This window comes from Helicoverpa zea, chromosome 25, assembly GCF_022581195.2.
Source record: "Helicoverpa zea isolate HzStark_Cry1AcR chromosome 25, ilHelZeax1.1, whole genome shotgun sequence".
Taxonomy (NCBI): Eukaryota; Metazoa; Arthropoda; class Insecta; order Lepidoptera; family Noctuidae; genus Helicoverpa; species Helicoverpa zea.
In genome coordinates, this window is record NC_061476.1 from 5466857 (window position 1) to 5493078 (window position 26222).

The 26222-nt window shown below is 35.7% G+C and overlaps 1 protein-coding gene across 7 annotated transcripts in view; it reads left to right on the forward strand.

Moving 5' to 3' along the window:
• LOC124642833 (plasma membrane calcium-transporting ATPase 2) overlaps window positions 1-26222 on the forward strand; it is a 158932-nt gene that overhangs the window by 21906 nt on the left and 110804 nt on the right. For 2 of the 7 annotated variants that reach the window (XM_047181562.1, XM_047181561.1), the window contains exon 2: window positions 9362-9870. The gene's annotated coding sequence lies outside the window, so the exon portion shown is untranslated. Of the gene's footprint in view, window positions 1-9361; window positions 9871-21346; window positions 21734-26222 lie in introns of those variants that run through there. The other 5 variants (XM_047181560.1, XM_047181568.1, XM_047181564.1 and 2 more) reach the window with 3 other exon arrangements.

Here is a 26222-nt window from a genome sequence, read left to right on the forward strand (position 1 = left end):
ATAGCTAAAAGAAAATATTTTTCCCCAAAAGGAGCTGAAAACAAAACGTCTCGATGTAAAGGAAAAATTATAGGTTCTAGATATGCTTATTTCTGTTAGAACACGGGTGATTTTACCATAAATATGTAAAATTAATCATTGAATGATGAACACACAGATTTAAACTTTGTTATCTGATCTCACAATTAGCGAAGATAAATTAGTTATATGTATAAACTTAACTATAATAGTAATTACTCACAATACCGACCTACATAATTGCTCGTATATAGGATATTAATATCTCTAAAGACTAACAGCCAGTTTCTTCATCAAAAGTAAAAGCCAAAGTAAAAGTCAAAGTAATGTCTAAAGCAAAAGTTACGGTCAAATTAGTTTTTTCTATTAGTTTTGCTGTCACTTTAGCCTTGAAAAAACGAATTTGACCGTTACTTTTACTTTAGACATTACTTTGACTATAACTTTTGATGAAGAAACTGGCCGTAAATTCATTTATCTATATTCTTGTTAGAAATATTGTTTTCTCATCTCATAAGATATGCATGCAATACAAGAAGGAACGCACTACATTTTAATATCATTTCCTATTCGAGTTGACTTCTCATTTGTAAAACAATTTAATAGAATTTCAATTAAAAACGCACACATTCATACATAACAAGGTTCTAGTTTCTGACGTCATTATGTATTGCAATACTTTAGAATCATATGACGTCATAACTAGAGAGAAACATCTCTGACTTACGAGTATATATCAGACAAACATTATTGGCAAAAACACTCGGTGCCTCTCAGCGTTACCCCAAGGCATTAAGAGGCGGCATTGAGGCGACGGCTCGGCCTTGACCCGCCCCACCTCACCCCACCCCGCCCCACCCACAACCCCGAGCTTAAGCAATGACCTAAGATTTCCATAACGAGACATCTCGAAATCCTTTAGCAAAATTCATATGATATTCAGTGTTATAAGTTGGATTTAAGCTTGTCAAAATTGGTTGGGTTTTGGAGTGTCAAAAACTAGTGTGTATAGACTTTTGGAGTTGAAACAATAGTTAAGCATATAAATTCAATCACCCTAAGATTGCAGTGGATACTTACATCCGAGTTAATACCTACATGCAATTTACCCTTTTATTATTCACAAATGGAGCATTTAAAACAATACGCCCAGTCATCAAAATACGCTATCTATTAATACCATATCATCTTGTTTTTATATTTGGATCGTTGAAAATCTAAAAAGGGAGGCATAATATAATTTTGTGCATGAGTAATCATATTTGAAAACCCTTTTACTTTCGCGTTCGTCATGGCGTCGAAAGTTTAATCGATTCGAATAAATCTCGGCGATTCAGTCCGAATTATCTTAGTAACAGTATAAACTGAAGGGATTTTTAAGCTTTTTAGTATTTAAAGCTGGAATAACTCAGTCCGCAATTCTATTTAAGAAATATAAACAATATATATGTACGGAGTACATTGTACTATAGTTCGGCCATTCAGAGAATGCGTTCCTGACACGTCGCGATTGAACTGACGACGTAATAACATTCATTGATTATTGATATAATAATGTTGTTTTAATGCTCCTCAATTGTTAAAACGGTAAACAACCAGCAAAAATATTTTTATCGTAACTGCAACGCCATTGCAAAGTTACGTCGTCAGTTCAATCGCGACGTGTCAGGAACGCATTCTCTGAATGGCCGAACTATACCTACTTAAAACTAAGATAATAAAATATAATGTAGTAAGTGCAAGTAAGTACAACTAAAATGAACATAATCTGTCCCGTAGTTCTAGCGTGAATGAGTAACAAACATACATAGATATTTAACAATTTTAGCATTTATAATATTAGTAGGATAGTAGACGAGGTGGTAATGTGTTCGATGATCATGATTAGCTGAATTCGGAAACGTCTTTCATGTAATTTGGTTATGGCTTAATGACTTGATGAATCACATCAAACATACGACCAAAATACATAGGTAGGTATATTGCCGTCAATTTCAACCAAACATTCACAAATTAACGTATTTCTGCTCAATTAAAACGGGCGATTTTGTACTAGAAAATATTGTTTAACGTGCGCACACGCGTAATTGTTGCTGGTTTGTTTCTTTTGGCCTTTATATGCGAGTTTTGGCTGGTCTTCAATAACACGGCAATTGCATACGACCAGAACACTAGACCTGTGTTGAAAGAAGTTGTGGGTACAATACTAGATCTGGTTATAATGGTCATAACATTAGATGGCAATACGGCTCTTTTAATTGTTTTAAACCTATTTTTATGATTGTCTTTGTGGTACATTCCGTAGTAAACTGTTTCATTATTATATAGGATCCTATTTTATTTCACAATGAAGTAAAGAATACTTACGTAATGAAGAATATGAAATATATTCTTTGAATTGAGATAACAAAAAACTTACCTATGCCCGACACAGAACGTCCACTTTTTTGAAGTCGGTTAAATTGTTGAAAAAAAAACGTAAATATAGGCCCACTTTACAATAAAGTGACGCCTATTTGACAACCTCTAGAGTTACTTAAAACAAAAAATATTAACAAGACAAGGTGTGCAAAAAAATAAAACTACCCTCATATTTAAATTCCAAAACGTTGTTTTCTTTTTGCTCAACAGATGGCAATGATTTGCAATTCAAATAGAAAAAAAAACACGTTTGACTTTACAAATCAGTTTGCGCAATTCTAAATTATGTTAACTGTTATTTTTTACAAACGATTTTTAATTGTTTCTTATTTTAAAAACTAAATTTATTTTTTTAAAGTTTGGGTTTCGTGATTCTTATAGATCATAATAGATGGCATTAACAGTTGAACCTCAGAATTCTTATCCTAATATTGAATTAATTTGATTATTTATTGAATATTTTATAGTTTATTAACTTAGAATAATTATTTAGAATAAAAATAAAACATTTCAAATGCTTATAAGACATGGCACGTGTCACAAAAAATAAGTTCTCCGTTCAAATTCTGGATCGCGCAATCGAAGTTCCTTGCGTATGCGCAGTGTATGTGGTCTTGAAGTCTTGTACCTCATGTGGTCCTCTTCTACACAGTAGGCCAGTGTTCAGGGAGCTGGTCTCAAGTCCCTGACGCTCATGTATCTATACAACACTTCGTCTTTCTATATGTGTTCGTAACCACCAAAATTGAAAAAAAAAATCCTGGCACTTGACCGTTTAGAGATCACTCAACTCCACTGAAGTAGATACTTCGACCACTTACTTTTTACCTTTATTTAATTTTTATTTTTATTTACTTATTTTTATTTTTTGTAAAAAAATTGTAAAAAGTTTTTTTTTTTTCATGATGATGCTACTTATTAATATTCATATGTATTTAAAAAATGGAAATAATTTTATTCGTTGTAAGTGTGAAATTAACTTTATTATTATTGAACTGAATGACCTACATTATTTACATTTATATTAAAATCGATTCTAGTAAAAACCAAACAACTTGCAACTAAAAAAATCAAACTTAAAAGCATCAAAGAATTTTAAACACTATTTCTTTTTTTTTTCAATTTGAAATGTGGAAATAATTTATATTGTAACTATTGTAATGGAATTTGTTACCTACACCTATGAAAATTAAAGACTCATCGACTTCGACATTCGACTAATGACCATGTTTCTCAGTATCTTTACTAGTAATTGGTCTATTATTTTTAACACGCTTATATTAGCTTCATTTGTAACTATGTAAGTATGTAAGAAAATATTGGAATCTTAATTTGACCCACTTCCCGGTCTTCGATTAAGATGAAATTTTGCACACGCTGTGAGTTCTGCATGTCGATTCTATAAAATATCACAACTCACTTCGACATCACTCTCACTTCGACTTCGATCTAAAGGTAGAATTCCGTGGACGCGACAATAGTCAACCTTTGAAAATGTATGGCACCGTTGTCGAGGCCCGTGACAGTCGCGCGCGGCCGACGAATTTCGTAAGCTGCTCGCGGCATTGTCAAAAATTTAATTCTGGTTTTACTAAAATTCTATAGATGTTATTAAGCGCTAGACCATGTTGAGAAGCGTACGGCCGCGAGCGGCTCACGAAATTCGTCGTCCGCGCGCGACTGTCGCAGCCCTCGGCAGCGGTGCCATACATTTTCATAGGTTGACTTTTGTCGCGCGCGGCTGCGACAATCGCGACCCACGGAATTCTACCTTAAAGTTTCGTGATTGACATTGTCAAACTACACTAGCGCTTCACTATCGAGCGTGTTGACAAGTTGAACTAAATCAAAGTCGAGATTTTGACAGATTTGTCAAAATCTGTCTATCTATAGGGGAGGTAGGGGAGAGATGGGCAGTTGGGAGACATGATCAAATCAGAATAAAAGGGGGGTCCTTTTATTCTGATTTCTGATCATAGTTTTGTTTTTTTTTAATTGGGTAGTTTACGTTACCGACTGGTAACGGTGTTCATCCATAGACTATCTGTCATTTCTGTGAGTTGTCAAGAACAAACACTCGTAAAAGTACTTAAATATTTTGTTGCGGTTTCGGATCGTTATAAAGAGAAAACTAATGAAAGGTATGTGTATTTTCTATTATTAATTATTGATTGTCAAAATCTCCAGTTACAATTATAGTAAGTCGATGCAATCCACACCTATTATACCTTTAGAAGAGAGTACTACAGCAATAGTTAATGGGCCCCACGTTTTTATTTTAGTCTAATATGACCGGGACCACCTACGTAGGTTGACAGGTAAGTAACTATTTTTTATTTTCTAGTTTTCAGTGCACATAAGATAAAACCGTTTAACTTAAAAGTTTTTTTACCGATTTTTTTTTCATAAACTAAGTCAAAAGTGTCCAATGCTCTCTATGGTAGGGAGGCTTTTCTTCGTCAGTGAAAATTTGTGAGGTTATAAATCTGCGCGAAAAATCCTTTATAGAATCTTGTTTCAGGTACCGTTGCCAACTTGATCTAGAGACTATTATATTTAAAATAGTGTTTAAATAAAGTTCTAAGTGTTTTAAAGTGATTAAGTGCCTACATTTAACGATGGCTAGAATGTTTTTGCTTAAATCTTTATTAGAAGAAGCTCATGCTTTAGATAATTTAGAAAAGCGTCAACAATCTGCTAGAATTCGTAGTTTACCTTTATTAACTCGCGATGATGACTATGTGAGCATATATAGATTGTCAAAGGAGCTAATTGACCAACTGGAGTCTGATCTAATGATCTGTAAAATCTGATTTTTTATGCAATAAATTGTGAAAAAGTGCCCATCCCTCCCCTACCTCCCCTAAAATATGAAATGACATTACGAATCGAAGTGAAATGCGAGTTGTTGATCGAGTTTTATAGAATCCCAGTACTGATGACAATACATGACAAGCGTGTTTTTTAGATTTTTATTATTATTTTTTTTAAGGTAAAATAAATAAACCAAAATAATCAAGGGTACTTAGAAACCGTCCAAAAGGTTTAAGAAAATAAGGAAATTCCTCAAAAGATAAAAGGAAATCTCTTGATGTTATCTTATGGTTTAAACGAATTAAACATCATTACACTATCTAACACAGAAAAGGTAGACACATCACATGACTTTATTTTATCTAATCTAGATACCAATTTAATAAAAGAGAAAAAAAAAATTGTTTGTATTTACCGAAACTACGGAACCCATTTGAAAAACACATTCACTGTTGGAAAGCTACATTCTTCCCGAGTAACATAGGCTATATTTTATCCCGGTACAGGCAGTAGTTCCCACGGGACGCGGGTGAAACGGTGGGAAAACGGCTAGCCATCTTATAAAAAAACCAGACGTCTCCACAAAATATGAGTGTAAATATTAAGCATAAATATAATTATATATTATTTAGTCTGTATGTTCGTAAGGTCGTCTAATAACAGTAATCACTGACCTTACCGGATGTCTGAAGCGGTGCGTGCGCGCAGCCGGAAATAAACATGTCCGCCAATGCGAAGAAAACACAGAAAAACAGTGGAATGTTTTCAAAAAATTTACACGACGTTATTCGTTATTCTTTTACAGATGATTAACGGTCTATATTGTGAAGTGTTTTTGACAATAATGTTTCAATTTGAGAATAGAGAATTAGTATGTTTTTATTTATGTATTTTATAGCTAGAAACCATTTAGTAATACATGCTGTTTGTAACCGATGTTGGCAAGTATTAGGGTGCGTCCACATCTGGCGAATGCGCCGCGAATGCGCAGCACGCGAGCCGATCGCGAGCTGTCCGCGAGCTGCGCGCGTGCATTTTTGTTCGTGCGCCGCTTCTGCGCCGCCCGCGCGCAGCTCGCGCGCGACCTAAGCGCCGCACGCGAGCGGCGCGCAGGCGGCGCGCGACGTCTGCCATCTTCGATAGTACTGAGCCAATATACGGAACTGTAAGGGCGAGAACTGATTGCGCGCAGATCGCGCGCCGCTCGCGCGCTCTATACGAGCCTTGCGTGAGTTGCGCTAAAGAGGCGCACCGAACTATTGCAGTGACTGCACGCGCGCAGCTCGCGAACAGCTCGCGATCAGCTCGCGTGCTGCGCATTCGCGGCGCATTCGCCAGATGTGGACGCACCCTTATGTAAGCTACAAATTATAGTATGGTTAGGGTTCAGCTCAAATATATTGACCTCAGAAGATATTGTATCTTGATTTCAAATATGTTTGTAGTCCAGTATGTTTGGTATTTTCTAAAAAATACTGATTCAATTTCCCAGATAATTGAGAAATTATAAACTTATACTTAAAAGTAAACCGAAATATGTATAAAAAAAATAGGGCCTTCAGAGAAATGCTGTTAAAAGGATATATTTTTTATCATTATTTTTGGCCTTCTTTCGTTCCTGCATCGTTTTCCATGACGAACACAATTTGATGGTTTCAGTTTATTGTTTTGAATAAATCCCATGGCCTTGTTGTCATCTGCGATTTATATGCGTGACTGATTAATTAATGGTGGTCCATGGTGACTGTTTCATGGTGCCAGTGATAAAAAGACTGCTATTTGAAAGTCCTTTCGATTTTAGGTTGAATTTTGTGCTGCTATGATTCAATAGTCGCAAATCTGCCTAGCCTTTCCCGCCATGCTGGGGTCGGTTTTTAGTCTAACCGGGTGTGTATAATTGCAAATAAGTATTACTGTTCCATATCCAAGGCAGTAAAGAAGTTCCTTTCCCAGAATGATAAAGTTTTGGTTACTAGAACTTAGACATTTTATTTTATGGAAAATCATCAAATGACCCCTGTCACTTTGGGTGTGTCAGACTCTTACTGACTAAAACTCACCATGTTCCTTCTTAAGCCCTTCGTGTACCAGGGCCACGGTAACTCAACAATCCCGTAGCCCCGGCAGGCACTAGAACTTACACGCCAGTTTAGAATACTAAAATACCCGTTTAATTTGAGGCACCGTTTACGCTGATATTCAAAATTCATCAATAACAGCGTATCTCAGCCCAATAACACACAAAGCCTTAGAATCAAGCCACGGAGGCTTCATTTGTTACCAAAGCTAAGCTGTTAACTACACAACATGCTATTGTCTTTGTTGTAATCCGTCATGTTATCTCAGACCAGAGACAATAGCTAGTTTGGGACAAAAGCGTTACTATGTGTTTTCTTTAATGAGCATGTAAGATCGCGACTTTCGTTTGTGTAATCGAATTGTGTTTAAGAATAGCACGCATATTCGCGGTATAATAGTTGTCGATAAGCCTCATAAGTAAGATACATAAAGAAAAACTATTGTTATCGACAAAACAAATTCCTCTAAGCGTAAATACCTGCGTACCGGCTAAATATGTACCTGATCTTTGTTATGTACACACTTCCATTCATCTCCATACTTATTAAGCGCCCGATCCAACTGTCAGCCGACTAAAAAGTCTGCAGACTACTTTAATAATAATTTATTTACTCAAAAACAATACAGTAGTTCTTCTTACAAAACTAGGCTGACAGATTTAAGGGAATCGAATACTGATCAATCGCATTTGTGAAGTTAAATGAGGCAATCAATTACATTAACAAATACCAGCTTTTGCCCACAATATTAATGAAATAATTAATATCATTTAGTAAAATGTGATCTAAATACTGAAAGCTCGAGTTGTTCGTGACCCAAAAACTTGATTGCTACGAACTACGCTGGTGCGTCTACGAGGCTACGCGGCTACGGAGCGTAGCGGCTACGAGGTGGTATGTGGCTGCCAGGCAATTAAGTTTGACCTCAAACCGTCGATATTTTGTTGTATTTCATTACTGTACTAATTCTAGATTTTTGTACACTCTATGATCTGTTTTATATAGGACGTAAAAGGTTTTATCTTAGAAAGCTTAGCAAAAATCTAGAAAACCTGGAAAAATAATCTTTTACACCACTAGCGCCGAATTTCACCGACATCTAAACGTCCATTTTTCTTAAAACCAATGAATACTTTGCAAAATCTTGGAAATTCGTTGTAATCGGTTTGTTTTAAGAAAACTGACGTTAGTGTTGTCAGTGAACTTTAGTTTTTTTCCGTAACCGCAAATTGACACGAATTGAGCAAAATTTTATTCTTATAGCAAAATACTTCATTATCCTATATACTATTTAAATGTAACTCATTCCTATTGCAAAATATTCTTTGTGATCCTTTACTATTTAAGTGCCACATTATCAATATCTCGATCAATGATGCAGAAGGGTAGCCCAGCATCAATTAACTAGTTGATAGAATACAGACGAGATAAGTTACCACAACTTGTCTAAGATCTGGGGTTTAGATCTAACCCATCCCGGGCTGACATACCCGGGATAACTTGTACTAACTGTATTATGTCTCAGCAGAATCTTGATACTTACAAGTCTAGATTGTTACCGAAGTTAACCTTAAACTTACATGTATTATTATTTTAATTTAATTTTAGTAGTAGAGAATAATTTGCAGCTCAAAATATGATTAAGTAAATAAATAATGTCGGAACATTTTGCAAAGACTTTATTAAGTCGAGCTATTTATGAAATCAGCTAAATGTATTCAAAGAAAACTAAATAACAATGCATGTGTAAATACTTCATTCGAACCGCAAGGTTATGCTGAAATAAGTTCAAAAATCTTAACCCAGTTAAAGAAATAACAGAAATAAAATTTCCACGTACGAGAAACATGTTGTATTAAAAATATGATACGTATATTACAAAATATAACCTTTGAAAGCTCACGTTTGCGTTCACGTTACACTCAACGAGCTTTTCATTTATTTTTATTTTACGCTAAGCTTAACATTTAGGTCATTTGACAGTTACGTACGAACCAGCTCATAGACTAATCAGACCTTCCTTGTTCCAGGTTAATGTGCCACGAGACGACTGACAGAGACAGAGGATCCCGACACTCCCTCTAAAACGCCTTATATGGAGCGAGACGGGTATACCACGCGTGCTCTGCCGCGTATAAAAACACACAAAAACCGCGGATGTAGGTAATAGCACGGGAGCTGGATAGCTTCTTAATTTAAAAAAAAAAAACATTTAAATATAAATATTGTTAAGCCAAATTGCAACGTTCAACCGATTTTGAATTTCGAACGCCTAAATCCGATCAGACTTTTAACGCCTAACCTTTTAGTGGACACCTGGGTGCTTAAAATGGACTTGCCTTACTTAAACTCGAGTGTTTAGTCCGGGGTGGTGTGTAGTATTAGTTGTTAGTATATAATAAAGTACATAAGGCGGTCGGGACGGTGTGTGGTGATCTCGGGGCGCGAGCGGCTTGTGTGATGCAGCGGCGGCCGAGACGGCGAGACTGTCGGCTACCCGTGAAGCAGCCTTGTAAGCTGGTCTGACGAATCTGTAAAGGTAAGGGCTCCTTTTATTATGTGTAACCCTTTCATTTCCCACATATAGTTCAGATTGAGTGCTAACGAAACTTCTGACCGAAAAATAAGACTAGTGTAAAAGTACACTATTAAAGTAAACAGGGAGAAGAATGTAGTCCCCAGTTTTCTCGGCCACAAGAAACATTTAGTTTCAAGACAAGGCTTAACCCGAAAAGTAAATGTAACTAAAAGCGTAGGTTAACTACGATAAGCCTACTAACTACAATAACGCTTGAGTAAAAAGACATGTAGCTGCTTAAAAGCTAAATTAAATGCTACATGAGCTTATTAAAATTGTTAGTGTTCTATTTATAGGACAAAATAAATGTGTACTTACTTCCTTACTTAATATTATAAATGTGAAAGTAGCTAGGTTACCCCGCTTTCACTCCAAATCTTCAGAATCGATTTACTTAAATAGAATTTGGTCACATTGAGTCTGAGAAAGGACATAGGCTACTTTTTATCCGCGTGCGGATAATAGTACCGTCGGGACCTCAGAGTACGGCTAGTTCTGTATAAATGTGAAAAGTTTTTCTGTTTATTTGATCAGCTTTCATGAATAAAGCTGTGTCCATTTATTTAGATTAGATGTCTGAGAGTGTATTTAAACTTAAATGTGTCGAAAGTAGGTACATAAATATAAAGTTGGAATCAATAGCGTAAGAAAAAGTCATCATCCTCCGAGCCTTTTTCCCAAACTATGTTGGGGTCGGCTTCCAGTCTAACCGGATTCAGCTGAGTACCAGTGCTTTACAAGAAGCGACTGCCTATCTGACCTCCTCAACCCAGTTACCCGGGCAACCCGATACACCTTGGTTAGACTGGTGTCAGACTTACTGGCTTCTGACTACCCGTAACGACTGCCAACGATGTTCAATGACAGCCGGGACCTACAGTTTAACGTGCCATCCGAAACACAGTCATTGGTGTCTAAGATATACTTAGAAAGTACATACAAACTTAGAAAAGTTGCATTGGTACTTGCCTGACCTGGGATCGAACCCACGCCCTCATACTTGAGAGGTTGGTCCTTTACCCACTAGGCCACCAAGAACTACTAAGCACTAGCGTAAGAAAAGGTATAAAATAAAAATGTAGAATACAATTTTATAGTGAAATCCTGTAATAAAACATACTTAGGTTACGCCACTCAATTTAAAAGTATATCACGGTCAACACTTACAATAAAAATTGAAATAAAAAAATCTGCTTGCCTACAATTTTGACCTAAATATAAGAGTGTGAAATAATACGTCCTTCCGCTCAATTATAGCAAACTACGATATTAATATTGCAGTTTTATTTTCCTATTTTATGTGTTCTATATTTGCGGTCGATGACGTCATGACGTGATGTAATGTAAGTAGATTGTACGTTGATATAGGCGGAAATTAATATGTTCAGCTGATCCTAGGAGTCCTAGTTTCTTTATTGTGTTTAAGTATTTGTGAGACTTGCGTGCCTAGCTTATTTCTTAGAGACTGAAGGGAATATAATTTGGGTCACTTCCAGAAATCTTGTTCTAGAACGTTGTTTGTGATTTGTATTTCTTCATGAGGTATGTTATGTACGGATACCTAGTGGATTAAGATAACTTATTGAAGTTTGAACTGGGATGATTGTATCAAAATATGTTATTTATGCTACTTGCTACTTGAAGCCTGTAAATCGATAAAGTAACATAAACAGGTTCCTGAAAGTATTATGTAAAATTCGAACTGAGTCGTACTAGTGTGGCAAAAGTAAATTAACAGTAGGATCGTGTCCTTTAATTTACTAGTATGACAAATTGAAGAATAATCCTACTTGTCGTAGTTCTACAGAAATAAAATAGATTCGATCCATCTCTGTCACTCTTGACCTGAGATTATTGGACAAAAGAGACAAATATACACTTTTGTCTATCCTGGGTCGAGGGCAGTAAGGCACTATCAATCGTAGACTGTCAATCGTTGGGTAATATCTGGCTATCTGGTCCTGTTAGTTTACTTGTTTATCAGTGGTAATATATTGCCTTTTAACTTTGGACAGTCAGGTTTGGTCCTGGAAAATCTTTGCATGAAAAATGCGGTAACATGTAATGCTGTTGACAAAATAGGTAATGACTTCAAAACGTCTGTGACGATTTTGATGAAACTTTTTAAGAAACATGACTAGAAAACCAGCTTTCAATTAGAGCTACGGTCTCAGAGACGGACACACAACGATGAAACAATTTTTAAAATGTGTCAAACAAATCATGATGTACCAGTACCAGTACATTACCAAAAAAAAAAAAAAAATTATCTAATAAGTCAACACATTTTTTAAATACAGCTGCAACACTGACATCTTACTACCAAAGCCAGTTATTTAGCAGAACTTCGATAATACTACACACGGAGTTAAATACAGCCTAGTCAGTATGACACTCAAGCCTTGTAATTAAACCAACAGTATATAGGGGGTGAGAAATACTCAGGCAAACCCTGAGAACCGTGCTAGTTATACCACCTGACAAATAAAACACGCAGAAGGGTAATACCATGGAGAACAAAATGACTAAGTAGCGGAGATGTCATAACGGAAAATCTCCTAAGAGAGTAGCGCGCCAAAATGCGGGTGTAAGGTGCACTTTACTAGCTCCACACGCCTTTTATGAAATACGCCCATTATTTTCAAAATAATATCAACAATTAATCAAGACCAATACTTGACAGAATGGTTTTGATTTGGCAACGAACCCGAAGCTCCCGTTAGTTCTAGTCCTAGTAACTGATCACGCCTACCGTACGTTGCTTGACCTACAAGAAGGTGCCTGACCTACCTTCCTCATGGCATTTCTGCGTTATTTCCTTCCTCCTTGGTAAAACTTAAAACGAGGAGGACGCCATCTTGATTGATGGAGCTATTAACTTTCGCTCAAGACTTTGTGACTCTTTTCATATTCATTTATTGCTCTTGCAGTTTTTGCTCTTTTTTACTTTAAAGGTAGCATTTATCTTTGTGATTTACTTACTTACATTTTTAATACAGACAACGTTTTTATGACTATAACGTGACAATTTACAGAGTTGTTAGAAAGAATACATAATTATGTATCAGCAATAGAGTTACAAAGTACCTATGTATTACCAAGATCTCTAAGTGGAACTACTGGCTTGTCAAAGAAAAAAAACTCTTTATTAAACAGATCATCATCCAAGCCAAGCCTTTTCCCAACCATGCATCCTATTCCCGGGTGCAGCTGAGTACCTATCAATGTTTTACATGGACCAACTAGGCTGCCTATCTGACCTCTTTTCCCCTGGTACTCCTTGGTAAGTAGGTAGGTAAATACCTATACCTGAATCTGTGCCCCAGGCAGATATTTGTTTTTTTCCGACAGTCGTAGTTTCGTGACAACTGGGTCAACTAACAACCGTGTCCCATAGCAACCCAAATAACTTATTCAGACTTGGATCAAATAGTTGCTGAATATTCTTACCAGGCAGTACATTTCTGTAAGCAATTTCTACGCAAAAGAATAAGTAAATAGCCTGATTGATCCGATCGATGTACAGCGAAAGTAAGAACGAAAATAGGCTTCATAAGTCGTAGCCCGTAGCTACCTTCGTAAACTCAAATTCATAAAACTGCTAACTGAATAAAATTGTACGAGAAAATAGCCGTGCCGGGTTGTTGACCGCCGATTTAAAGGTCACCGGTTCAAACTAACGTCAAATGAAGTACAACATAACAACCATACGAAACAGACACAAATACACGATTCATAATCATTAAGAATTCATATGAATGAAAAATAAACGTGTACCTAATTAAATAGGTAACTTACAAGCGCCTGAATTCTTCCGCTTAGCAACAAAACTCAGAGCTTCGTATTATAGAATCAGATTTAACCCGGTGCGTGCATACGACATAAACAAACGTGAAGACCGAAGCTCGTAAAGACCGAATGATGACTTACAGAGAACGGGAATAAAGTCGGGCTGGAGTTGTAAATCAATACACTGTCAAACAATAACGGTTTGGAGCGATGCGGACTTCGAGTGGCTCCAGAAAGTCGTATTTATTGGAACAAGCCTGTCGGAGTTCGCGCAGAACGCTTGAGAATGTCAATTGATATTTTTAATATGCCGTAATGATTTTTGCTCTGAATAATGAAACAGTAAGTACCTATACTTGGTCCACTTTCAGTTATCTGAAAAATAACATTAAGATAATGGTAAGATTAAAGATTATTTGACGATTGATTGATCCATTTCTCAATCAATTTAATGCTGGTTGACGTCCTCAGTTTATCTTATTGAGTTATTGAGTAAAGCGATTGATTCTAATTGTATTTTTAGGTAATTGGTGGTCATACCGTTCAGTTCAGTCTTGGAAATTTGAACAGGCTGGTAAAACATAAGTGTTAATATTTCAAAGCTAAGAATATATCGAAAAATATGAGCTTACCTATATCTTGAGAAAGCGAAAATATTTTAAAAAATGTGTAGTCTTCGTAGGTCACCAACGTAAAATACCCTTATAAAAATATAATACTCTATTGTGCCGCTAGATGCCGCCTCAATCCCTTGAGTGTAACGAACTCCGCAAACTCTTCCCTTGGAAGCCATATTGGATTTACATAGCGCGCGAAATAAAATTATTACTAGGATTATCTCGGGAAAATTAAACAAACACGATCTATTTTAGGGTTTAATGGTAATTTATTTGGTTTTATCGGTACCTAATTTGTTGTTTAATACGGGTTGGACGTAGTATTTCTAATTATAGCACTCATAAATAAACCGAAGCTTTAATCAGGTTCAAATTTTTATTTGATCCCATTCAACATCAAAAATGTGCTACCTATAGTACCTATCCAGGTAGAATCCTATTTTTTCCACGTTTAAAAAGTATTTCGTAGATTGCTACATTTTCAGATGCAAACTGTGACCCTGAAAAAAGAAGAAAATGTGTTTTTATTGATTTTCCAACATTGTCACATTTATGACTTGTGTCTTTAATTTTTTCTTTATCGATAAGAACAAAAATATCTCCATTCCGTTTTTACAAAGAATATACTAAGCGCGTAAAAATAATCTGTTTTAAATTCTAAATAACGGCTTGAGTAGACATTATAGCCTTCAGAACGTGTTACTGTTAAAATAAAATAGAATTTTCAATGCACTTTGTTGGTACTTATAACCTTTTACCGCCTTTTCCTTTGTAAAGTCTAATACTTAAGCGCTTAAAGCGATTTAGGATATGTTTAGAAATTGTCGGTCTAATAGAGAAAATTGCTGCAGCGCTGCAAGATACCGCTGTGGATCGATCGCGCGGGCTGCGCGCGCCGAGTGTGACGTCATAGCCGTCGAGCTGGCCAACCAAATAATTTTGAAAGCTAATCGTAATACAATATTATTGCTTGATTATACAATATCACCATAATAATTATGATTATTTTGATTTTCTGAACCATGCAACTGTAGTCGTCACTTTATCAGTTTTCGAATATTATTCGTGTGAAAGATTTAATTTTGGTGACATACCTAGGTAGGTACGCGACATAATAGGTATTTTTTTTATATTTAAGTACCTGCATCAGGATAATGATAAACCAAAAAAATGTAAGCGTGTAAACAACGGAAATTAACGAAGTTTGTTACTTGAATTAATTTGTGTTATTAGATCGAAAATACGTAAATTAGAATCTAAAAAAATGATTTTTACAATTTTATTTACAAAATCCAGGCAACGGTTTCGTAAATTCCTACATACCCAGCAAAAAATGAAAAGAAGTATTTATTTACACAACAACGTTGGCCCTCCATTTCTCCGTTCCTTTTAACGTAGTAAAAAATCGCAGAATCGGGCTGCGTAAAGCTGCCCATAAACGGGTCGATTTTACGATTTTTTTTTATTTCTCTAATAAGAATAAATACGAGGCAGTGATGAGCAAAAAATCCCTTTGCTTGTTATTTTGACAAAGTTATTATGATATTTCTTGTGAATCACATGTGCCTAGAAACAGTCCCAAAAGTTTTAATTACCTACCCTGCATTTAAGGAATTTACTTGACTCATATAATGCGGCAAGTTTGTCCGTACTTGCTTACAATAGATAAGAATAATCTGTCCGTATTTACCTAAGAAACACAATTACGAAAACAATGCGGCAAAACTTATCATTATCAACTTACTCGTATCTAGTTAAAAATGTGCGTCAAAACGCAACGTGCGTCAGAAGAATGAACAATACTTTAATTTTTTATCTGTAAAGTCGTTCATCAATTCATGGATTAGTGGGACGATAACGTTCGTTAATCAATTACAATACTTGACTAGATCTTTTACAGAAATATTTTGAATTGATAAAATTATGTTTTTATAGAAGAAAGAGCTTTTATGTCAGTTTTCGAAATCGACTTTGATTCATATGGGTGTATTCGTAACGTAACTTTTCTGTTCCAAATAAACTATCCTCCTTCCAAGCATAAAAATACAATTTTTTATTTCGATAATAACTGTCAAACTGTTTGTAGAAGTTTGTTTAGAGAAGCGACCGAAATTGAACGAGTTATGTGCAGTAGGAAGACAATTGAACTGTTCAAGGTAAACGATGGATAGAAAACAGCATGTTAGCCGTTAGGTAGATGTTCATATATTTATCCAAAAATACGCGTAAGCTGACGGGTACAATTTTCACCAAATTTTGTGTAAGTACATGACTATACTAAGTTCAACTCAGTCGTGCGCGCGGCCTTATGTGTGGGTAACCCTTGTACATATACAGTGACTTTGTGTGCGTGACAAGAGGTACAGTCGGGTACAAATACAGTTATCTAGGGCAGCGATTCCCAAATGGGGTTCCGCGGAACCCTGAGGTTCCGTGACAGGCCCTCAGGGGTTCCGCGGAAAATTAAAAATTTCCATAAGGTAAATCGTTTCACTTTTGACAATATTAAATTATTATTCATTTTCAACTAAATTGTTTGAAAGAAAGAAAGAAAAATTGTTTATTGACACAAGCCCATACATACACTTATAAAAAAAAACAAAATAAAGAAACAAAAGGTTGCGCCAAATTGGTCCAGTTCAGCATTATGCCGGACAGCTAGTGTCTGACGCTGGTTTTCAACCGGACCTATGCGGAGTTGCGGGTGCCCATCGGTATGAACTGATTTATGCTCTTCTTTAAATATTGCATTCCAAAATTCCATTTAAGCACCATGTAGGTGGGTAGTTGAGTACCACTCGGGAGTGTAAGTACGAGTTCGCGACAAGTGGCGGGGGAAGGCCACGGCAGCAGATAATTTAATTCAGTTTTTTACAAATTGTAGATTAACTTAATAACTCCAGGTCTTTCTTCGGCAATCGGCAAAAATAGGTAGCGAGTCGGCCAAAAATCACCGCATTTTTTGGGCTTATTTCATCGCCAGGATTATACGTTGATAAATGACACGAGTACGAGTATTTCCAGTGGCTATTTTTACCATGAATCAAAAAGTAACATTATTTCAAATTTTTGCACCTCCGCGAATCCGAAAATTTCGCCCTCGCTTCGCTCGCGACTCCACGTTAGTTGTGATGCTTTTCTGTTCGTTTAATTGCTCAGGTAGGTATCCAACACCGAAAAAATTTCACGCTCTTCCGTCGAGGTTTCCTTTGATGTTTATTTTTTATTCCTCTGGTTCAGAAAAAGCAATAGCGCTTTCTTCGCTAGCTGCTTATTCATTTGCATTTGCTTTTTTGTGTGGATATTGTACTTTTTGAGACCTTATTAATTTACAGTGATTTTGTTTCTTTTGTGTAGGTAGGTACTTAAACTAAAAAAAATTCGCGCTCGCTTCGCTCGCGATCCCGGCTACCACTGAATGTCTTTCAATGCTAGAGGGTGCTTGGAACTACTTCTTTTAGTAAAAAAAATCGCGCCCGCTCGCCTCGCACCTGTACAAACCCAATATATTTCTTTTTGCGTTTACTTTGTCAGTCTTCAAACTGAAAACTATTCACATAATATACAAAGTCAAGGGCGGCTAAATTGTTTTCTGGCCCGTGTGGCAGATAGCCATGCTACGCCTGAATATACTGAATAATTATGTCTCTAACCATATAACCATTCAGTTTACTTCTTAAACTAAGGTTCCGCCGAAAAATGGTGAAACGAAAAGGGTTCCGAAGCCAAAAGAATTCGGGAACCGCTGATCTAGGGGTTGCATACGGGTGTTTAAAGAAAAACAGTTATTACGTAATTTAATGTTTATTTATTTATAATGATTCTAAATCGCTACTTAAAAAATCAAATGATGAATTTTCGAGTTTGCTACTCTCCAAGGTGAATTATAAATTCTGACTCCATGTCAAAATGTCTATAGCATTCTTCTTTTTTCTTACATGTCGACAAGTATTACCCAACATCCCTTCATCAATTTGACTTATACGTTCATTTATGAGTTTCATTATTTCCGTCTTATTTTGGTCGACATTATGCGAAGCAATATAATTTGTTTTAATTCCCCACACATTTTGTTTACATTATTATATTTATTGTCTGCGTACCCCGAGCTAGAAAATATGTAAGGAGAATTTAAATCATCTTAGATATTTCACCTCATTTATTTCTTAGATACTGTCAATGTAAATTTGAAAAGACGAAAATAATGAAAAACTATATTTAATAATAAAAAGCTTTGAATGTTGTTTCTCCTTAATAATTTCTCCGTGAATAACTAGTATTTTCGTAAGCGACTGTACCCATAACAAAAAGCGATAAGAACACGTCATCCTCGGACGACGTCACTGTCACACGAATGAAAGTTGTATATTTACAAGCCGACGCACACATAGGGCCGCGCGCAAATCTGAGTTGAACTATCTATACTAGGTATGTGAATGTCGTTTTTTTTATTAAGTTAATTGTATAGTTCCCTTAAATACTTTCAACAAACTCCTCGATTATATAGGACTATTCTGTGAGCTCATGAAGTAGGAATGTAATTAAAGAAGTGCTCGATGAACCTAATTCTTCTTTATTTACCCTAGTGGATATTAAGATCTAATATAGTAACTTCTATTTTATTTTAAAGCACTTAAGCTGCCAGTGAACGAAAGGTAACTGAAATTTAATCGCCTCACGCTATGTATTGTAAACTTTATCCGAGTAAATCGGTGCACAACTAAAATAGCGAAGTTCAAACAATAGAGAGACTAAACAAAGCAGAGTCAATCTGTCTATCCAACAGTTTTATATTCCTTACTATATTTAGTTACTGATCAATTGTATCAGTTCACTAGGCAGGTGTAAGATTTCAGTACCTACGGTGATTTTTTATTGCTGCTAATTACGTAAAGATTAAAAGCGTTATCTACCTGGTTACAAGAATAATAAAAGTTATATTTGATCAAGTACTATGACGACAACTAACTTTACTTAAGGCATCAAAATGTTTGAAAAGTTTACTTCAGGAGACTAGCTAAATTAAATTATATATTTCAAAAATGATTTTTTTCTTCATCAACAATTAAATGCCAGCACAAAAGTGTAAAAATTAAAGGCGGTGCTCCAAAAATAAATTGCTATTTGCTGCAGCGTTCTTATCTGTATGATTTTGCTACAGTATTTATATAATAATACTTCAGCATATTTGTTTTTTGCTACCAAAACTGAAAGACACCAGCTACTCTAGAATTAAAGAGATAAAAATAAATTTTCCTCATTTCCGATAAAACAAAAAGATTAAAAACTCATTATTGATAAAAATAAAAGATGTTATCATCATCATTGTGATATCCTCGACTTATAAAACCACATGAAAATGTAAGGTTTAGCAAATTCGTTTTACTTTTGAGAAAACTGTTAATGTCATAGAAGGAAACAAGTTACAATGCATCAACTACTTAGGAGCTGATAGTTGCCAAGATCGAATTCTGATAATCAATCAAGAATAAATGCATTTCAAGTCAACAGATTACAGCTATTGCCTGCGATTTCATTCGTGACCAGGTGGAACTAAAATATCTTCTATCTTATGTCTTTTCCATGGTTATTGATTCAATCTGGACCTTCCAATGTACAAATTTTGTCGCAATCAGGCAAAATGGTTTTCTTCGGATATCATAGCAGACAGACAGTTTCAACTTTATATTAGTAGATATAATGAATGAACAGAAGCAATGAATGAACTATAACGATAATTTACATCAAAGAAAGTCGAACTTTGCACATAGGCAGGTACCTCTATTAAATCATTACAGTCACAAAAGTATTCACTGAAAATGTTTTAATTATGTGGTTATGTGAGCTTAAACTAAAATGTATAATTAAGCTTATTATGAGAATATTTCACATACCACAAATGACCACAACATGTAAATATGCACACGGTAATTTAATTGAAATATTTTAAGTTGCTGCTTTCCGCTGTGTTGCGTCCCTGCGGAAATCCTTTGCGTGACCATGTAGAAAGTCACATTAGAAACCATAGGCAAGTCATAAAGCTATTGAAAGCCTATAGCTGTCTACAGGATCCCACATACCTCCTTGTCCACCACAACATACCTACACAGCAGTTTTAACAGCAAATTTAATAAAAGTGACCTTCGCATTTTGATAATATTTTTAAAGTTAGGGGACAATCGGTATGTCGGTAGGTAATGACTGCACTGCCTAGTGATAGCAATGTATTGTCGTCTGGCAAAAAAATATATATTTAGCTAGGCAGTAAACGTGTTCATTGCGAACTCTAATCTACCAACAATACATAATTTAAGACTTTATCAATAACTCGGTACAATACAGGTACATTGTCTCACAGTCCATAGGCAATTCTGTTTCAGTAGGTAGGTACGTAAATCGGGCCCTGCTCAAGCTAAACGGCAAATCCTATTGGATGGTTTCATTGTGAATAAGACATCGCTGCCATTCCATTTAACTTAAGCACATAGTAAAGTAATAAAAAGTAATATGTTGTGTTCTAGGTTCGATTGTGTTCGGTTTTTAGTATTTCAGATTATCAGTCAGCCGCGATACGATGTAGGCCCATTTACTAGCTTATTGCATAACAACTATGCCTTAGTTGTGACCATAGCAAATATGAGAGAGTGTAAGTGGCTACTCACACTCAAGAAACCACATTTCTTTTGAAATCGATCGGTTAACCGAACCGATACAAGCGCAGGGCTTGTCATTCACTGACGTCGTACCCGCGGCCCGACTGACGCATGCGCGTCTGGCTAACGTCTATCCCGTACGGATATAGATGAGTGTTGGCTTGTACATATTTTCGTAGTGCGCTGAGATCTTTTCATCGTGGCCGCATTACTTTATTGCCAAAATTCTCGTTCGAACGGTTATCTCATTTTGTCGCATCGTAATATAGATAACGTTGACGTTGGTATAATATTTTATCAATTATGTGATAGCGGTACTGCTACTATTCATATTATATAAATGAAAATTAAATTGCGACACAAGCATGTAGCGTTTAGCCGAATGTCGTGTAGTGTATGGGGCGCATGGATGTCGTGTAGGATCGTGCGTGGTGCCCTCATCAGTCAGTAGAGCGGACTCGGATCGCGCGGACGCGCGGCGTGTCGGTGCTTGTAGTTTTTTAGTTTGACAGTTGGCGCGTTTTTCGTTTTGGTTCAACTTGGTATTTCTTGTGGAAATCATAGATTTTAAGTTAGTGTAATCTGTGTATTTTCTGTTGATTCTAAGTGTACGACTATTCGTTTGTGAATTTTCCACGCCGGCTGTGAATTGAGTGGTTGCACGCCCTGTGTACCTACTCTCGTCGTGTTGTGCAGAAATTTTGTGATTTCTCTTTTGGAAATTGTTTTGTGGACGTGCTGCACCTGCTGCCAGGAACGACATAGGTAAGTAACTTACTGTGCCGGTGTATAACTTTCCTATTAGGTTGAGGTAGGTGATTTCAGGTATTGCAATTTAGGGCGTACAATTTCTCTATGAACCCGACTAACTGGTTCCAAATATAGCGAATCGAGTTTATTCCGAGCCCATAAACGTTTGAATAGGTAGTTAGATGTTTATAGGTTGTTGGAATTAGTGATTTTTCCTTGGTGGCCGGGCTGAGACGATCCAGACAGCTGAGTGTGCGTAACGGGTAAAAATAAATACACGGGCATTATCGGCCGGTAGACAAATCGGCTTTACTGAGGACAACGCGTTATTATTAGTGCATATTATACAATACCGTGCTAGGTTAGGTTATGTGCAAAGAGGTTCAAGGCTGTAAAAAGGTGGGCTTGCAACGATGACCCATGTTCACGGCATAATTTACGCGTGACGTAAATTGCCCTTAGTGATAACTTTTACCGTGGATATCTGCTAATTATTAATATATTTGCTAACCTAGATAACACAAGCAATTTATGCCAAATTTTGTGCATATAGTCTGTTAAAAATCTAATGAGTATTTGACATTTACTTCATATCACTTAAAATCCACCAAGAACATAAAAAAGTACATGAAATGTTGATAAAATTGCAAATAAGTAAATACTCAAGTTACTACCCAAAAGTATTAAAAACTAAAACATGACATTTGCACATGATTTTAACATTTACCCAGCCATTATAACTTCTGTTATCCGAAAAGTAATTTACAATAACTAACAGCTGATAATAAGCACAATTATCGTTACTATAAGTATTGTTAGGTAATTAAAACATAAATAAAGTTCAATAACTTGTTATGTGAATACTCTTACATGTGCTATTCAACAAAACTACTGAAACATTTATGAAAAATATCAATTCTAACCACTAAGTCAAAAGAAAGTTGTTAAGTACTGAATTATTTATTTAAGAAAAATATACAATACACACCCACAAGCAAATTAAAACTTAACCGTCTTACCACAAAAACTTTTAAACGTCAGTTTATGCCTTGTCTAAAAATATGTCAGATTATGACGTTGACGTATGGTTCATTTTGCAGCCAAAATTTTATTAGACAAGTGTAAAACAGGGTTTAAAGTTTTTGTAGTAAGGCCCTAAATATCTAAAGAGTACGAAACATGATTATAATGTACATAAAATGAGGCATCACAGTATTCCTCTGGATCGCTGTCATCCGGTAACTTGCCCAGAAGACTAAATAAATGTTAAAGTACATAAATACTAAAAAACTAGGTATCAAATTAGTTAAAAAATAGTGTCCCACTGAAAGATTTTTTTTTTTTTTGTTAGCAAACCAGTTAATCAGCAACTTTAATGACTTCTGTGAAATACTTACTAATTAAATTCTTTTTTTAGTTTTTTTACAGTTCATATTCAAAGACACAATGTTTTTCAGTTTAACTAAGATCTTAAAATTGTAGTAAGTCATTTTCTTCTAACTGTTATTTTTAAAATTATAACCTACCATACCTACTATCTACTACCAAGAATTACTTTTCTAACCATACAATATTTCTCTCAGTGCATTTTTCCGCCAATGCACGAACAAGAAACTTATACATTGAATTAGTGAAAATAGTAAATAATTATAATAATTGATAGAATTTAGTGTAAAATACAACTCTCAACTATTCTACAACATTACTAAATATTACTAAGGAATGTTCCGAGTTATTTATAATCAAAGTACATTTTCACACATTCAGATAGACATTTATATCTTCGTCCATATGTCCAATAAACCAGTATGAAAGGTTACAGTGATCAGTTTTATTTGAAAATAAAACCCAATGATAGATGATATCGTTTTACATTTTGTTACAAGCGTTGGATTCCAACACTGACATTTATTATCTATGTGATGTGCTAATTTTGTACCCATGATAGCGTAAAACATGATTTTACTAATTTTATACAACATATCTCTAAGTTTATTCATTTATGATAGATATAGAAGTTTAGAAGAAGAAAATGTGCTGCGCTGACCCCAAATTAAAATTTGGACAATTTTATCAGGAGAATGATGCTGATGTCAATATGATAGTTAATAAGCTTCTGGTTAAGTAGCAGCTGCAAGGGTCAACCAATTAAAGAATATGATATGCTTTACAAACCAACCTCTAGTTCAGTGGTTCCCAAACTTATTTTGTCTACTGCCCACTTTGAGAATAAATATTTTTTTAGCGCCCCCATTTTTTCACCTATTTAAAAACGACTATAACTTCAAATTAAATTAATTAATTATTGTGACCTATATATGTTTATTAACGGGGAATTCTAAACGAAACTTTTACTATAACCCTCAACTTGAAACCTGAGCGCAGGTAGGTAACATACCGCGGCGCTTAGGTCTCAAGTTAACTCTTACAATGGCGGCGTAGCATCGGGTGGCACCCGGGGCGGACTACCTATTGAGCAGCCCCCAAAAAAACGACAAAATATAATCACGGACTAAAATTGTTAATTAAAGTAGGTACTTAAAAATCATGTAGAAATCATTCATGGTGCTTTTTGCCTGGTTTAACATAAAGAAACTGGAGACAGATCACTGCAAACTTGTAAAGCGCTAGCGAAGCGAGCCCGTAATTTTTGAGTTTTGGGACATAATAGAATCCAAACATGTTTTATAAAAACCAGGGACAATTGAAAAAGTCGCGAGCGCAGCGAGCGCGAAATTTTTGAGTTTTGGAACAGTAAAGTACCAAAACGAGTTAAAAAAACCGCGCAAATTGTTTAGTTTTGGGGCACAAAAGTATCTTAACAAGTGTGGAAAAAAAACACTGCAAAGAGAAGAAGCCGCGAGCGTAGCGAATGCAAAATTTTTGATTTTTGGGACGCAATGTTACCTAAAGAAATTAGAAAATAGTCACTGTTAAGTGAAAGGCGCGAGTGCAGCGAGCGCAATCTTGTAATTCATATTAGTTGATGTTCACAAGTCGTTGTCTAAGAGGCCTCCTAGCTAAATAAAATTAGAAATCACCCCCCAGGCCTCTACACAACGCCCCCATTTTCTTTCTGGGTCTCTTACCGCCCCCCCTGAGACCTGCAGCGCCCACAAGGGGGCGTTATCGCCCACTTTGGGAAACACTGCCTAGTTGATCTATGGGGACGGTCAACATTTTTGTACTAATTAGTCCTTCTTCACAATTTATGGGTCCTAGCTTAGATTTGTATATTTTTAGCAGTTAGAGTAGTTATGAGCAGATATAATCAGACTCCAGATAATAAAATCAGTATTCATTACCGAGGAGGTTCAAAACGCAGTTGCTACATGTAAGCAAGTTAGACTGGAAGAAGCAAGTTCTAGGCAAAAGCTAATAAGATGATCAAAGTATGTTTCTTGTTAAATTTTTCTAAATATGTTTATAATGATAAAGTGATAATTTTGATGTGATTCCATGAACTAGGACATTAATTACAGTAAAACATCTAGAAGGAAAAATTTAATGCTCCTTAATTGACTGTTTGTGTGATAATTTATCTAATTAGTTTCTTACTTAAAAGTGAAAACAATATAAAACTGTGTGATTTACTTTTCAGAATGAAAGTAAAGACATACCTACTTAAAATTCATAGTTCAGTTGTGTATTAGGTAATTGCGTTAATTATGAAGTTAGTTAAAGTAAGATCATTTAAAACAATAAGCTATAGATTTAATATTTATTATGTAAAGAAATAACAAGCGACATTTATTTATTACAAGCACGAGATGTTCAATAGTTTGCGTTTCGAGGCTAAATGTTTTATTCCTATATGTAATTTGTATTGATATTTTGTTTGGCCATATGCCAAAATGTAATATGGAAACTGAACTTGTAGTCGGAATTAAGTATTCATTCATTGCTATAAATCTTTTCTATCTTATTCATAAACGGCGACTGGAGCCGGGTACCTACAGTTTGGCCTCATTTCTCTCAGAATGTTGAGAACGGTTTATGCCGCGACTCGAGAACGCTAGGGTAACCACGCCGGCACGGATAGTCCGGCGTAAATTAGTTGATGCACCATCGTAAAGTTTGTCCTGGCAACTCGTCATAAAGCATGGTTTTCTAGACGTAGCTGGAGATGTAGTTATGTTATATGCAGAGGTTTTGGTTTTTAACCGACTTCCCAAAAAGGAGGAGGTTCTCAATCCGACCGCTTGTATTTTTTTTTTTTTTTTGTAAAATTGGGTTCTATAGTTCGGCCATTCAGAGAATGCGTTCCTGACACGTCGCGATTGAACTGACGACGTAATAACATTCATTGATTATTGATATAATAATGTTGTTTTAATGCTCCTCAATTGTTAAAACGGTAAACAACCAGCAAAAATATTTTTATCGTAACTGCAACGCCATTGCAAAGTTACGTCGTCAGTTCAATCGCGACGTGTCAGGAACGCATTCTCTGAATGGCCGAACTATAGTAAGATTAATGTAATAGCATTACAGACTCATTTCT